Source organism: Pongo abelii, chromosome 12 (genome assembly GCF_028885655.2).
Source record: "Pongo abelii isolate AG06213 chromosome 12, NHGRI_mPonAbe1-v2.0_pri, whole genome shotgun sequence".
Taxonomy (NCBI): Eukaryota; Metazoa; Chordata; class Mammalia; order Primates; family Hominidae; genus Pongo; species Pongo abelii.
The window spans coordinates 89722361-89732868 of record NC_071997.2 but is presented as its reverse complement, the minus strand read 5'-3'; the positions used below and the strand labels follow the sequence as shown (position 1 = coordinate 89732868).

General features: G+C 47.9%; 1 pseudogene; it reads right to left on the bottom strand.

Annotated features, from left to right (window-relative positions):
- Positions 1-650: 650 nt before the first annotated feature.
- Positions 651-2008, bottom strand: LOC100450052 (cysteine and histidine-rich domain-containing protein 1-like; annotated as a pseudogene).
- Positions 2009-10508: the final 8500 nt, after the last annotated feature.

The following is a 10508-nucleotide window of genomic DNA, read 5'->3' as shown; positions in this document are numbered from 1 at the left end:
TCTGTATTCTTATTTATGTTTCCTATACTCTTACATCATACTGCTTGGCAAGTAATGTAAGTTTTGACGTAATTTAAAAATTCAATTAGTTGTAAACAAATTCTAATTTGTTAAACAATTTATATATTCCTCTTTACTTACTATACTACCTCAGAATTAATCCTCCTTTAAAAAGTAATCATCCCACATAGAAAAAACTGCAGAGCTTCATCTCTTAAATATTTTCAAATAATGTAAGAACACAAATCCATGTAAAAACTGATTAAAAATGGACACTTCATCTTCCTTTACTAATTATGGGATAATAGAAAGAAGTAAACATCATGTTCTTAGTGTTTCTCTGTTTAACAGAGAAATACGAAGAAATACTGCAATTATGGTTATGGGATATTTTCTAGCTTCTTCAAGTACAGGACACAACTATGGTTCCTACCAGTAAGAAGAAATGAATAATCAATCTTACATAACACAAAAGAAAGATGAGAGGCACAAAAAGACAAACTGACTTTGGCTTTTAAGACCCTAATGTTAACCCTGAAATGCCAGACTGAGTAACACAACAACAAAACAAAAGATGACAGCAGCAAGCCACCACTTCACACAGTATTAAGAATTCTGAAATACGTAATAGCCTTCCTCCCATGTCCCGCTCAATCTGTTGTGTTGTCTTTTTGTTTTTCCTGCTTTTTGGCTGCAGGCAGTTCAAGGCTTGCCCTCTGCATTGGTTCAGCTTTTCTCATAGTGATCTCAATCTTTGTTGCAGTCATAGTTACATAACTTCACTTTACATCAGTCACACCCCATAATTTCATATTTTGATCAAATTCTTTCTCTCCTTCAAATCCAATGTGCACATTTAACAACGTGCTATTTACTTCTACTCGACTAAGTTCTGGAAGTGAATTTTTAGCATATACTGAAATGGTAACTTCACCTTCAGTCTGATGCCAGTCATCTCTACATGGAACAACATTTTCCCCAGCATCCTTTTCAGCCCATATGTGTTTCCCTGTTGAACAGCCCTCTTGGGCTAAGAATGTATTAAAATCAGAAGTTTTTCTTCTACAACAGCTCCAGTATTTCATCCCCTCATGGAAAATAGGTACTCCAGAATGATACACACAGACTTCTTCTAGACTCTCTAGACCCTGATATGTCTTTGAACACCCTCCATTCTTACATGAGGTCCCAATCTTAATTTCATCAGTCTTCTTGCTTTTTTTTTTTCTGGTGGAGTCTTGCTCTGTTGCCAGGCTGGAGTGCAGTGGTGCAATCTTGGCTCACTGCAACCTCTGCCTCCCAGGTTCAAGCAATTCCCCTGCCTCAGCCTCTCAAGTAGCTGGGACTACAGGTGTGCACCACCATGCCTGGCTAATATTTTGTATTTTTAATAGAGATGGGGTTTCACCATGTTGGCCAGGATGGTCTCGATCTTCTGACCTTGTGATCTGCCCGCCTCGGCCTCCCAAAGTGCTGGGATTACAGGCGTGAGCCACCGCGCTCAGCCTATTCTTCTTTCTTATCTTCTTCATTCCCTGATGACAGTTTAAGTTTATCAGGTGAGGCAGATATTTTTAATTCCAAATTTGTCATTGTTGCATCTGGGCTTGGCCTTTTGATTGCTTCTACTGGCTTCGGGGCTTGAACTATGTGTTCGTGAAATTTGGGTTTCAATTCAGATAGTTCTTTCTTCTCAGTAGTCTTTACTTCAGGTTTGACTGGCTCAGGTGGCTTCTCACTATTATGTCTACCTTTTGTACAGCCTACAATGCTTAAGAAATCAGAAAAATCAGTTGTTCTTCTCTTACATCAAGACCAATCTTTAATGCATCGTGAAAGGCTGGAACACCCGGGTGGCATGTGCAAGCATCATCGGAATTGGTCTCAGGATCGAAGCGCTGACCGCAGCCCCGGTTGTAGCACAGCAAGGCCATTTTCTTTTCCCACCGTCACAGGCAAGGCCCAAACACCGGGAACGGCAAGAGGGTGCATTTGCCACTCCCGTGTCGCTGGCATCGGCCTTGACTGAACTGTTAAAGGATTTCTGTGGGCCCGCTCTGAGCCGCCGTTTCTGGTCGTGCAGACAGATTTCTACCACACGGTGGCGCTGCGGCTCTGCCATAGAAGGTTCCCCTCTATCCAGGAGCCAGGCAGGGCCGGCCACAGGACCAGCCTCCGACAGCGATTTCATCCGCACCCTGCGGGGCAACGTGGGGCCTATCCGTAGCTTTCAGCCTTTCCTGGACCCTACCAGGACAAGAACAGCGGGGAGAGGTACGAAGAAGGTCTGGAGAGGAGGAGGCTTGGGACAATGCAGAGTCCTGGTAGTGAGGGTGACCGCTGACCGCTGTCAGGAGGGACATGGACCGCTGCCGGGGAATCATGAGATTTCCCACTGGCCTAGTCATCTCCCACGCCGGGAAAAGGGAAGAGCTGCTCCCCCATGGCGTGTGCGGGTGGGAAGGGTCTCGGGCAGAGAAGAGGCACTTTTTCTGTCCTCCCGGCTGTTTCCGCCAAGTGAAGACCTGGGCTGGAAGAGCCAGGAGCAAAGAGGAGAGTCGGGTGCTCAGCACCCAGCGGGAGAGGATGCAGCTCGGTCATCGCACACCTGCTGACCACGCAACATCCTCTGCTAGTTCCCCCCACATACTCCGCCTGCAGCTGCCATTTGGGAAGATGACTCTTGCCTCTTTCACCGTCTGTTTTGTAGATTAGGACTCACTTACGGGCCTAGGGCAGGACTCGGCTCTTCCAGATCCTTATCGAAAAGTAACATCACACTTGTGTCCAGGGGTTCGAGACCAGCCTGGGCAACAGGACAAACCCCTTTCTCTACAAAAACAAAAAACAAACAAACAAACAAAAAACACACAAAATCTGTGTGGAAGGTGTGTGAACCCTTGGGAAACAGAGTTGCTGTACACGTGTATCAGGCCCTGAGCCAGCTGCAGGGTGGGCATTACTGCCTGGTGCCCTCCGCCCTCACTTGGCCTCCCTGGATGTTGGGGATGGCCCTGTAAACCTTGTTCATAGGGGTCCCTCGTTTTCTGGGACACCTCATCTGAGCACTGAGGAGGGGACACAACTCTTGGCTGGGAAGCAGGAGACTGAGCATTGCCTTCAAGCCATCCCCACACATGTGACCTCAGTCAGCATTCTGCCCTTTCGTGGGTGTCAGTTGTCTCGTCCATAAAATGGGATGATGTTCTTGTTCCAGCCGGCATACTGGACGACTAAATGAGGGAACAGGTAAGAAGCTGCATTGGAAAAAGGAACCATTCAGCTGCAAGACATCCTGGTGCAGTTCCCCCAGGGCTAATGGGGTTTGGTTGCCCACCTGGGCTGTGTCTCTTCGTGGCGCCAGCAGGTGGCAGCACTGCCTTTGCATGTGCCGGCTCCACCTCTGGCCTCTCCCAGACATGCAGCGTGTAGGGCAGGGGACCATTCTTCACCCAATTCAATTCAGGGGTCACTGGAAGGAGGGATCTGAAATGCCCTGAATGGGAAGGGCCTGCAAAGAAAATGAAAATCTCATTCCTCCCCTCAAAAAAACACAGATAAGCCAGGAGGGCAGAATCTGGTGCGTGAGCCCAAGAGGGCTAATGTGACCACTTAGGTTGAAGGGGAACCTTACCTCTCTCCGCCACAACTGTGTCCCCCACCACCTGGAGGAGGGAACTGGGGATCCAGAAGGCTTGGGTCCTTGTCTTTGGTTGGAAAAGTCAGCCGGCATTGCAGTGGGGCAGCAGAAACTCCTCTATTTTTGTGTGTGCAACAGGGTTGAAAACTTAATTCACTCTATAATTTATTTCTGCAGAAAAAAGGTAATTTCATTATTTATGAGTCTATAATGAATCTGGCCTTTCTTCCAACCCCTGCCTGATGATAAGCAAGAAAAACAATGACATTTTCAACTTGATTTGAATATCCTGGGGCCAGAGAGTTTAGCCGGTCTTGTTAAGTGATCTTATTAATTTCTCTTGGATAAAATGCTTAGTTCTCAGACTGCTTTCCCCAGCTTCTCCCACTATGGTGCTGCTGGGGTTTTGTAGACAGACAAGGGCAGCTTGTGCGGCATCTGGTAGGAGGCATGAGTTGGGATCCTGGGGTGTGGTGTCCTCTGGACCCAGCAAGGTCCCCCGTCCCTCCTGGCCACTGATCATACTAGAAGCTGACTTTATGAAACTCATGGTCCAATCCCTCCTGATCTGACTAGAGCCCCTGTGGTGCCCCTGGCTGGCCAGCCCTCCTGTGCCTGGGCCCCTCCTCCCCACCAAGTCTCCTAGCTGTGCCACCATGGCCCCGGCAGGGCTGCTGGCTCACAGGAATGGAAGTTGGCTTTGAAAGCTGAACTTCAGTGGTGCCTCTCCCTTACCGGGGAGCCCTGGTGCTGGAGGCAGAGGCCAGGTTGGTTTGCAGCTGCCTGGGATGCCACTTCTTCCCAGAGTTCCAATGTGAGTTGGGGACAAGGGCTTCTTTCTCTCGGGGAGGGGTGAGTGGGCCAGTGCTTGGCTCTGCTTGTTTGTTATCCTTCTAATCCCCTTCGTACCATCCCCTGGGCAGGAAGGAGGGGACCAACACTCTTCCTCTTCTTGCTCAGTCATCCATTACATAAAACTCCAGGGCCACACCCAAGGAGAGGGATGAGGGAATCCAGGAAACATGCTCTCAAGAGAATAGCCTGCTTTAAAAGACTTTGGATCTGCAGCATAATCCTATTTTGCATGTCAAATGCCAAACATTACCACATTTTTTCTTCTGTGCATTCTGTCTATATCAAACATTAATCCTGGTCTCTCTTTAAGCAGAGATGCATGCCTCAGGCCAATGAAGATGAAGATCATGTACCCATCAAGGCAAAAGAGAAAAGCATTGCACTTCAGCCCGGGCAACAGAATTATTATTATTATTTTTTAAGAGACAGGATATCATTCTATTGCCCAGGCTGGAGTACAGTGGTGTGATCATAGCTCACTGTAACCTCAAATGCGTGGACTCAAGTGCTCCTCCTACCTCAGCCTCTGAGTAGCTGGGACTATAGGTGTGTGCCACCACACCTGGCTAATTTTTCTATTTTTGTTTTTAATAGATGGGGTCTTGCTGTGCCGCCCAGGCTGGTCTTGAACTCCTGAGCTCAAGCAATCCCCTTGCCTCAGCTTCCAAAGTATGGGGATTATAGGCGTGAGCCATCGTGCCTGGCCCAAAATTTTTCAAATATCATCCTTTTAAGCTTCAAATGTTACCAACATTGGCTAATGCAACCCGAGGAGACATAACACATAAAACATGGGGAGTTTATCCACAAGGAGAATTCACTATCTTGCTGGTGTTAGGCTCTGTCCTTCCAGGGAGGATACGCCATGAGTCAGAAGTAGATGCCACTCAGCAAAAAAAACAAAAAAGAAAAAAAGAAAAAAAAATCACACCCCTCTGTAAAGATGGCCTGGCCCAGTAGGAACCCCTGCAGAGCTCAAGGACTCTCAAAAGGAGGCTCTTAGCCTGGGGCCAAGGCAAGACCAATTCATAGGATGAAAGGAAGGCTGTGATTGGTGGGCTCTTGTCCAGGCTCCTCATTTGTCCTTTCCTACTGGAGGAATGTGACATGGGCAATTCAAGCCAATAGGGAACTTCGGGAAGGGGCTGGTAGTGGGTTTCATTCACTGCTTTCCCTCACGTGACTCCCTCAGGAAGGGGGTCTTACTGGGCAGGGCTGAGGCAGATGGCCACACTTACAGGTACTCACTGGCACATGTGGCTGGATGTGGGGGTGGGATGGGGTAAATAACCATACCTACCTCATGTAGTTGTTGCAAGGATGAAATTACTTAATCCTTTTTTTTTTGAGAAGTCAGGCTCTGTCACCCAGGCTAGAGTGCAGTGGCATGATCTCAGCTCACAGCAACCTCCGCCTCCCTGGTTCAAGCAATTCTTCTGCCTCAGCTTCCCAAGTAGCAAAGATTATAGATGCCTGCCACAATGCCCAGCTAATTTTTGTATTTTTAGTAGAGACAGGGTTTCGCTGTGTTGGCCAGGCTGGTCTCGAACTCCTGACCTCAAGTGATCCATCTGAGAGACAGGACCAGCTGGATTTCCTAGGTCGACTAAGACTCCCTAAGCCTAGCTGGGAAGGTGACCACGTCCACCTTTAAACAAGGGGCTTGCAACTTAGCTCACACCAACCAATCAGGTAGTAAAGAGAACGCACTAAAAAGCTAATTAGGCAAAAACAGGAGGTAAAGAAATAGCCAATCATCTATCGCCTGAGAGCACAGCGGGAGGGACAATGATCGGGATGTAAACCCAGGCATGCGAGCTACCGTCTTTGGGTCCCCTCCCTTTGTATGGGAGCTCTGTTTTCACTCTATTAAATCTTGCAACAGCACTCTCTTCTGGTCTGTGTTTGTTACGGCTCAAGCTGAGCTTTCGCTCGCTGTCCACCACTGCTCTTTGCCACCGTCGCAGACCTGCCGCTGACTTCCAACCCTCCAGATCCGGCAGGGTGTCTGCTGTGCTCCTCATCCAGCGAGGCGCCCACTGCCGCTCCCGATCGGGCTAAAGGCTTGCCATTGTTCCTGCATGGCTAAGTGCCCGGGTTCATTCTAATCGAGCTGAACACTAGTCACTGGGTTCCACGGTTCTCTTCTGTAACCCACGGCTTCTAATAGAGCTTTAACACTCACCTCATGGCCCAAGATTCCATTCCTTGGAATCCGTGAGGCCAAGAACCCCAGGTCAGAGAACATTAGGCTTGCCACCATCTTGGAAGCGGCCTGCTGCCATTTTGGAAGCAGCTGGCCACCATCTTGGGAGCTCTGGGAGCAACGACCCCCGGGTAACATGTCCACCTCGGCCTCCCAAACTTAATCCTATTTATAGTGTTAGAACAATGCCTATGATATAGTAAATCAGGCTGGATGTGTACTTGCCATTTACATCCACGTATGTGTATGTTTCCATGTGAATACCTGTAGAACTTACTGCCTGACATAGAAGGCACTCAATAGATGCCAGCTGTTCTTATCACTGGACACACAGAAACATAGACACAGACACCTAGATGAGTATATCTTCATAAACAAAGACATAAAGACACCGCTATACCTTTACTAGATACACTTGAATTTACATTTGCAGATGCGGATATACACAGTCACACATCATAATTATAACTAACACCTATTGGAAATTTACTATATCATAGGCATTGTTCTAACACTATAGAAAGGATTATGTAATTTCATCCTTGCAACAACTGCATGAGACAGGTATGGTTATTTACTCCCACATAGAGGTCAATTGAGTCACATAGAGGTCAACTCAAGGTCACAAAGCCAGTAATTGGTAGACTTTGGATTCAAGGCCAGGCAGTCCGGCCTCAGAGCCTGCACATGTAACCAGTGGCAATTCTGCTCACAGACACCCACTGTCTTCCACACAGGCTCAGTCATAGGCCTTCACCCAGGCAAAAAGAAATCTCACACCTACAAGTAGACGCACTTCCATGGTCACAAAACTGACGTGGGATCCTTGCACACGCATGTGGAGCCAGAGGCTCTGTCTGAGCCTTGCAGAAACTCCTAGGGTTCAGATTAACTGGTCGAATGTGATAGTGTTTTTTCTTGGTGAGTGGGCTTCCAAACAGCTCTGATTCTGCACCTGTCCAGGTGTCAGGTTAATAGCCCCCACTTTTTTGAGGGACTTGGGGAGGAGGCCAGTTCTGTCTTTACCTCTAGTGGCTAAATCAAGTTTTGGCCTTGTCTGAGGGTTTCAGGATCCCTGGTCGTTTCCCACCTGTTTGTCCTCTGTGAGTGCTGGATATTGCCTGTGGGTGGATTTTTTAAATTTTAATTATTATTATTATTATTATTATTATTTTTTTTTTTTTGAGAAAAGGTCTTGCTCTGTCACCCAGGCTGGACTACAGTGGCATAATCGCTGGTCACTGCAGCCTGGATCTTCTGGGCCCAAGCCATCCACCTGCCTCAACCTCTCGAGTAGCTGGAACCACAGATGGGCACCACCTCAACTGGCTTAAAAAATTTTTTTTGGTGGGGCGTGGTGGGATCACAAAGTGCCTGTAATCCCAGCACTTTGGTAGGCTGAGGTGGGTGGATCACAAGGTCAGGAGTTCGAGACCATCCTGACCAACATGGTGAAACCCTCCTCTCTACTAAAAATACAAAAATTAGCCGAGTGTGATGGTGCATGCCTGTAATACCAGCTATTTAGGAGGCTGAGACAGGAGAATCGCTTGAACCTGGAGGCGGAGGTTGCAGGGAGTGGAGATTGTGCCACTGCACTCCAGCCTGGGTGACAGAGTGAAACTCTCTCAAAAAAAAAATTTTTTTTTTTTTTAAATAGAGACAGGGCGGTCTCACTATGTTGCCCAGGCTGGTCTTGAACTCCTAGGCTCAAGTAATCCCCTTATCTCGGCTCCCTAAAGTATTGGGGTTACTGGTGTGAGCCACTGTGCCCAGTGCCTGTGGATGGTTCATCTTAATTTCTTTGCGCTTTTCCAATTCTAGGTTTTGTTCCTCACCTTAATCCCAGGGCCAGGTGTCCCTAGCTGGAGGCTTTGAGGTGGGCCCACTTGGGAAGTCCTCTGGGCTTCCTGGGGCCTGGGGGACAGGTCTGTGCACAAAGGGGAGGGCAAGGAGGTACAGCCAAAGCTTGCAGCCCGGGGGGTCACCTTGATGGCTTACGATGGCCTCTGGCTGAGTGGACACTGGGCTGCATGTGGGCTTTGACCTGAGGCCAGGCTTAGGGGAGCACAGGGAGAAACTAGAGTGAGCTGCTCCGCAGATGATGGGTGGGCCTCTCAGCACCCTGCCCCAGCCCTGCTCCTCTGCGCTTCGCTGATGTGCTTGCCCAGGTGTTCCTTCTGGCCCTGATAAGTGCCCATCTTCTCTTCTGGCTGCTGCAGTTCTTCCAGCCCTTGTCTTGGTCAGACACTCATTTACTAGTTCTACCGACATCCACCCCTAAAGAGGAGTCTAAGTGGAGGCCCACAGGCTGTATGTATGGAGAGTTAAAGTTATAAATCAAGCTGACAAACTTAAATAAAATATGTTGTATCCTTCAACCTCGACAAATTCACCTTCAAAATGAGAGCATTGAAAATGCACATGAACATGAGTTACAATATTTTTTTTTTTTTTGAGATGGCGTCTCGCTCTGTTGCTCAGGCTGGAGTGCAGTGGTGCAATCTTGGCTCACTGCAACCTCCGCCTCTCAGGTTCAAGCAATTCTCCTGCCTCAGCCTCCTGAGTAGCTGGGATTACAGGCGTGCACCACCACGCCTAGCTAATTTTTGTATTTTTAGTAGAGATGGGGTTTCACCATATTGACCAGGATGGTCTCGACTTCTTGACCTTGTGATCTGCCCACCTCAGCCTCCCAAAGTGTTGGGATGTATGGGTGTGAGCCAATGCGCCTGGCCGAATTATAATTTTTATATGACTTCAAGTCTGCACAATATTGAAGAAAACTGAATTTAGTTATGATGAAGCCCCTCAGAGGATTCCCAATAGAATGGGAGTGTCTGTTGCAGTTATCCTGTGCCCGCCTTGTTGCTTTATGTTGGCTAAGGGGGAAGATAACTTGTCTCTTTAGCTCACAGATCTTCAGGGCAAAAGGAACCCTCTCTAAAGAACCACACCTGAGGGGCCTTATTTACACCTGGACCTGAGTTAGAGGTTGAGGTCCTGGATTTGGAGCCTGAGCCTGAAGCTTTCATGGCTGATACCTTAAGGGTCTTGGAAGGTGAGTGTATTTTGCACGTGGGAGGTACGTGATTCACGGGAGGCAGATGGCAGACATTGTGGCAGCTAGTCTTTCAAGATGGGCCTCCTGTGTTCACACCTCTAGTATGCCCAACCTTGTGTGGTCCCCTCTCTTAAATTCTGTGGATAAGCCAGTGATGTTTGGGCAAGGAATAAAGACATTTATTACGTTTCGTAAGTTAGTGTATATTTACTCTCTAGAATTCATTTCTTTGCCTTAACTTCAGCAAAATTAGTAATCATGTTTTTATAATAGCAAACTCATCATTTGTGTTCCAGTGACAGTGCTGATCTACGGGATGAAAGAGAAAATGAGCTTGTGTCAGAGTTGTTTCAGTCATCTGTGCTACGTAACAAACTTCCCCAAAACTTAGGGGCTGAGAACCACCAACATTTGATTATTGGGTGTTTCTGTGGCTTGGCTGGGTTTAGCTGAGCAGCTTTTCTGCTGCCTGTGCTTGGGAATTCTCATGTAGCTGTGGTTGAGTGGTGGACGAGGCTGGGATCATTAGGAGGCTCAGCTGGGAGGCAGGGACATCCGCTCCTTTCTCCCTCTGTGTGTAATCTCTGGTCTTCTCTCTCCAGTAGAGTTGCTGGTGACTCCAAGGTGGTAGCTGGACTTCTTACATGGCTGGTGCTCAGGACTCACAGAAATGAGTAATTTAAAAGGGAGGAAGAGGAAGCTGCCAGTCCTCCTAAAGGGTCCATCCAAAAGTTATGCAACTA